A 5,840-nucleotide genomic window follows, 5' to 3' on the forward strand; every position below is an offset into this window, starting at 1 on the left:
TTGCTAATTGTAAAACTGTGTGACGGGTGTTTGCCCATGTGATGAGTCAGTGTGTATATTCGAATGGCAGTGTGTTCCTTGTGAAAACAAGAGATTTTCTGCATGAAAATTGTGCCAAAAGCAGAGAATTGTGTGTAGTGTTTTGAAAAAAGTGTGTTTTAGAAGTACAATTTGAGTGTAAAGCAGGAATTGTGCTTGTAGTTTAGCAGAATTGTGTGTGTGTGTGAGTGAGAGAGAGTGTGTGTGTGTGTGTGTGTGTGTGTGAGAGAGAGAGAGAGAGAGAGAGAGAGTGTGTGTGTGTGAGTGTGTGTGTGTGTGTGTGTGTGTGTGTGTGTGTGTGTGTGTGTGTGTGTGTGTGTGTGTATGTGTGTGTGTGTGTGTGTGTGTGTGTGTGTGTGTGTGTGTGTTCAGTGTTCCTCAGCCTCCATCAGTGAAGCTCAGCTTTACCAACACCAAACCTCCTGTTTCTCTTATTACACTGAATATCATGAAGAATTATCATTAAAGTTACAAAGTAAATGCACATTTACTTTTATTCGTCACATATTTTAGTTTATTTCACAAAGCAACATCACAATCTTTCCACACACCTGTTCGGGAATAGATTATATAATAGAATAAAGACATAGAATTCATTCAAAAATGAAAACTCATCTGTCATCATTCACTCGCCCGTTTAAAACCAGAATAACTTCTTTTCTTTCTAAAGAACACAGATATTCTGAAACTTCCTCAGAAGAATGAGTCACACAGCTTTAGACAACACGAGGGCGGCAGAATTTAGATTTAACAAACCATCCCTTTAAAATGTACCCGATTGTTTTTTTCTTTATTGTGTTTAGTTACCAGTTTAGGGAATCTGAGGTAAAGCACCACTACTGATAAATATAGAAGATTGTCATCAAAACAATGCTTTAAATGCTTCTGCACTGTATTATAGAATCAATTACAAATCACAATGTTTATTATGATGAGTACAAGATTAAGTACAGTATATTAGTGGAGTAATGTAGTGGAGTAATGTAGTGGAGTATATTAGTGGATTAATGAAGTGGAGTAATGTAGTGGAATAATGTAGTGGAGTATATTAGTAGAGTAATGTAGTGGAGTATATTAGTAGAGTAATGTAGTGGAGTATATTGGTGGAGTAATGTAGTGGAGTATATTAGTAGAGTAATGTAGTGGAGTATATTGGTGGAGTAATGTAGTGGAGTAATGTAGTGGAGTATATTAGTGGATTAATGAAGTGGAATAATGTAGTGGAATAATGTAGTGGAGTATATTAGTAGAGTAATGTAGTGGAGTATATTAGTAGAGTAATGTAGTGGAGTATATTGGTGGAGTAATGTAGTGGAGTAATGTAGTGGAGTAATGTAGTGGAGTATATTAGTGGAGTAATGTAGTGGAGTATATTAGTAGAGTAATGTAGTGGAGTATATTGGTGGAGTAATGTAGTGGAGTAATGTAGTGGAGTATATTAGTGGAGTATATTAGTGGAGTAATGTAGTGGAATAATGTAGTGGAGTATATTAGTAGAGTAATGCAGTGGAGTAATGTAGTGGAGTATATTAGTGGAGTATATTAGTGGAGTAATGTAGTGGAATAATGTAGTGGAGTAATGTAGTGGAGTATATTAGTGGAGTAATGTAGTGGAGTATATTAGTAGAGTAATGTAGTGGAGTAATGTAGTGGAGTATATTAGTAGAGTAATGTAGTGGAGTATATTAGTAGAGTAATGTAGTGGAGTATATTGGTGGAGTAATGTAGTGGAGTATATTAGTGGAGTATATTAGTGGAGTAATGTAGTGGAATAATGTAGTGGAGTAATGTAGTGGAGTATATTAGTAGAGTAATGCAGTGGAGTAATGTAGTGGAGTAATGTAGTGGAGTATATTGGTGGAGTATATTAGTGGAGTAATGTAGTGGAATAATGTAGTGGAGTAATGTAGTGGAGTATATTAGTGGAGTAATGTAGTGGAGTAATGTAGTGGAGTATATTAGTAGAGTAATGTAGTGGAGTAATGTAGTGGAGTATATTAGTAGAGTAATGTAGTGGAGTATATTAGTGGAGTAATGTAGTGGAGTAATGTAATGTAGTGGAGTAATGTAGTGGAGTATATTAGTAGAGTAATGTAGCGGAGTAATGTAGTGGAGTAATGTAGTGGAGTACATTAGTGGAGTAATGTAGTGGAGTAATGTAGTGGAGTATATTAGTAGAGTAATGTAGTGGAGTATATTAGTGGAGTATATTAGTGGAGTAATGTAGTGGAGTAATGTAGCGGAGTAATGTAGTGGAGTAATGTAGTGGAGTACATTAGTGGAGTAATGTAGTGGAGTAATGTAGTTGAGTATATTAGTAGAGTAATGTAGTGGAGTATATTAGTGGAATAATGTAGTGGAGTAATGTAGTGGAGTATATTAGTAGAGTAATGTAGTGAAGTATATTAGTAGAGTAATGTAGTGTATATTAGTAGAGTAATGTAGTGGAGTAATGCAGTGGAGTATATTAGTGGAGTAATGTAGTGGAGTATATTAGTGGAGTAATGTAGTTGAGTATATTAGTAGAGTAATGTAGTGGAGTATATTAGTAGAGTAATGTAGTGGAGTAATGTAGTGGAGTACATTAGTGGAGTAATGTAGTGGAGTATATTAGTAGAGTAATGTAGCGGAGTAATGTAGTGGAGTAATGTAGTGGAGTACATTAGTGGAGTAATGTAGTGGAGTAATGTAGTTGAGTATATTAGTAGAGAATGTAGTGGAGTAATGTAGTGGAGTATATTAGTAGAGTAATGTAGTGGAGTAATGTAGTGGAGTAATGTATTGGAGTATATTAGTAGAGTAATGTAGTGGAGTAATGTAGTGGAGTATACTAGTGGAGTAATGTGGTGGAGTATATTAGTAGAGTATATTAGTAGAGTAATGTAGTGGAGTATATTAGTAGAGTAATGTAGTGGAGTATATTAGTAGAGTAATGTAGTGGAGTAATGTAGTGGAGTATATTAGTAGCGTAATGTAGTGGAGTATATTCGTAGAGTAATGTAGTGGAGTATATTAGTGGAGTAATGTAGTGGAGTATATTAGTAGAGTAATGTAGTGGAGTATATTAGTGGAGTAATGTAGTGGAATAATGTATTGGAGTATATTAGTGGAGAAATGTAGTGGAGTATATTAGTGGAGTAATGTAGTGGAATAATGTAGTGGAGTATAATAGTGGAGTAATGTAGTGGAGTATAATAGTGGAGTATATTAGTGGAGTATATTAGTGGAGTATAATAGTGGAGTAATGTAGTGGAGTAATGTAGTGGAGTATATTGGTGGAGTATATTAGTGGAGTATATTAGCGGAGTAATGTAGTGGAGTATATTAGTGGAGTATAATAGTGGAGTAATGTACTGGAGTAATGTACTGGAGTATATTAGTGGAGTAATGTAGTGGAGTATATAAGTGGAGTAGTGTACTGGAGTATATTAGTGGAGTAATGTAGTGGAGTATATTAGTGGAGTAATGTGGTGGAGTATATTGGTGGAGTAATGTAGTGGAGTATATTAGTGGAGTAATGTAGTGGAGTATATTAGTGGAGTAATGTAGTGGAGTAAATTGGTGGAGTATATTAGTGGAGTAATGTAGTGGAGTATATTATTTGAGTATATTAGTGGAGTATATTAGTGGAGTAATGTAGTGGAGTAATCTAGTGGAGTAATGTAGTGGAGTATATTAGCGGAGTTTATTAGTGGAGTATATTAGCGGAGTTTATTAGTGGAGTAATGTAGTGGAGTAATCTAGTGGAGTATGTTAGTGGAGTAATGTAGTGGAGTAATCTAGTGGAGTAATGTGGAGTAATGTAGTGGAGTATATTAGTGGAGTAATATAGTGGAGTATATTAGTGGAGTAATGTAGTGGAATATATTAGTGGAGTAATGTAGTGGAGTAATCTAGTGGAGTATGTTAGTGGAGTAATGTAGTGGAGTGATGTGGAGTAATGTAGTGGAGTAATGTAGTGGAGTAATCTAGTGGAGTATGTTAGTCGAGTAATGTAGTGGAGTAATCTAGTGGAGTAATGTAGTGGAGTATATGATTGCATATCTGTATATATGTAAGTGTTCGTGTATGTGTAGGCCTGGAGAGTCATTACGCCTGGCATCATAATCTAGGTGCCTCAGTCCGCAGGTTTGTCATAGCGACACACAGCAGTTGCCATGGAGTCAACCTTGATCAGGTCCCAAACAGAGTCAACAATTAGCAGGTGTCTGTGGGGAGTGGGGGAAGGAACGCAAGAGCGTCTCGCTGCAGTGCTCTTCCGAGGGAGTTGTTGTTCCACCAGCAGCCTCGGCCAAGGCCAGTGCTGGTGACGGGGGGCCGAAAACAGATAAGATTGGGATTGTTTGGTCTTGGGGCGAGTAGCCGCATTCCAATTTACACGGCTTTACTCCTGGGGTAGGGTTGCACCAGCCGTTCGTAAGTTCTTTCTTAAATTGGAATGTAAAGTCCACACTAGAGGCTTAGTAATTACTAGCTAGTTTGTAACTAACTCTGAACTTTATTCCGTTGCACCATTTGTTCGTAAGGCAGAACGTAGCTAGTAGGTCGTAAGCTCTCCGTAAAGTAATGGGTAGTCGCATAATATGACGTTTAGCCTCGATGATCCAATAGCAGCCTTCAAATACATGAGCAGATGTTGTGTTGAAATGCTGTGAATTTCAGTTTATCCTTCATTCTTTTGTCTCACGTTACTAACAGTAAAAATAAGTTTCCATTAAATACGATACTTGATCATGAATAGCATAAGTGTTTTTATAGGTAAATAACATTCAGAAACTGTATTTGAAATGAAATGAATAAGGATCAATAAATAAATATTGATACAAAAAACATAAGAAATTACGTTTATTGATTATGACTGATATTTGACATGCACAACATGGACCGATGCACACAGCGGCGCGCTGTTTAGGACGGGTTTGTGTTTAAGATAGCCGCTAACAAAGTAATCTTTTCACATAATGTTCTCTCTCTTAAAATGTAAGCGTAAATGAAAATGTCAGCATAATCATATATGTCTAAAGAATTGAAGTCTGTCAGGTAAAAGAAGAGCTTATTGATGCAGTTCAGTCTGTCTGATATTTTATTCCATCCGTTACTCCTGATCGGAGGCTGCCGTAAATATTTAGTTTATACGTAGAGTTACGCTTCAACTAAGTTTAATGGTGCAACTCAAAAATATTTAGAAGTGCGTAAGTCATAACTTAGTGTCCATTTACGTCAAAACTAGGCTAAGTTATAACTTACGCACAGCTGGTGCAACCGGCCCCAGGTCCATTTGGGTCTCTGAAACGATCCATTTGCCTTTGCAAAGCTGTAAGCTTCTCCAAGATGTTATCCATATTGTGGTTCATAGACACAGTCTGAGTGCTGACAGCTCTGCCCACTGCTTCAATCATCACGGGCAGCCTTGTGGGGCTTTGAACAGCTGTCACCGTCTTCTTAATTCCTCGATAAACCAGGGCAATGCCTAATTCAATCAGCAGAAGACCTGTTATCATGGTTCCGAATAGGTAGATATCTTCAACGTCCTCTACGGAAAGAGCCGCCAGACACACGACCCGCCACCTCTCCCACCCGTCCATCGTGTAGCCAGCTGCGAACGTTCCGGCAGGGCAGTCAGGTTCCCCCGAACCCAAGCTTCTCGTTGAGAAGATGGTGTCAATTGCGTTGAGAGACCAGATCAAATCCATAATATCTTAGTTTGGAGAGCAGTGCGGAGAGAGTCTCTCAAAGTACAAGACAAGACAGTAGACTAGATGAGACGAGAGGAGCAAAGCAGGGGAGGTAAGGGAGAGGAG

This window comes from Leuciscus leuciscus, assembly GCF_965113295.1.
Source record: "Leuciscus leuciscus genome assembly, chromosome: 23".
Lineage (NCBI taxonomy): Eukaryota > Metazoa > Chordata > Actinopteri > Cypriniformes > Leuciscidae > Leuciscus > Leuciscus leuciscus.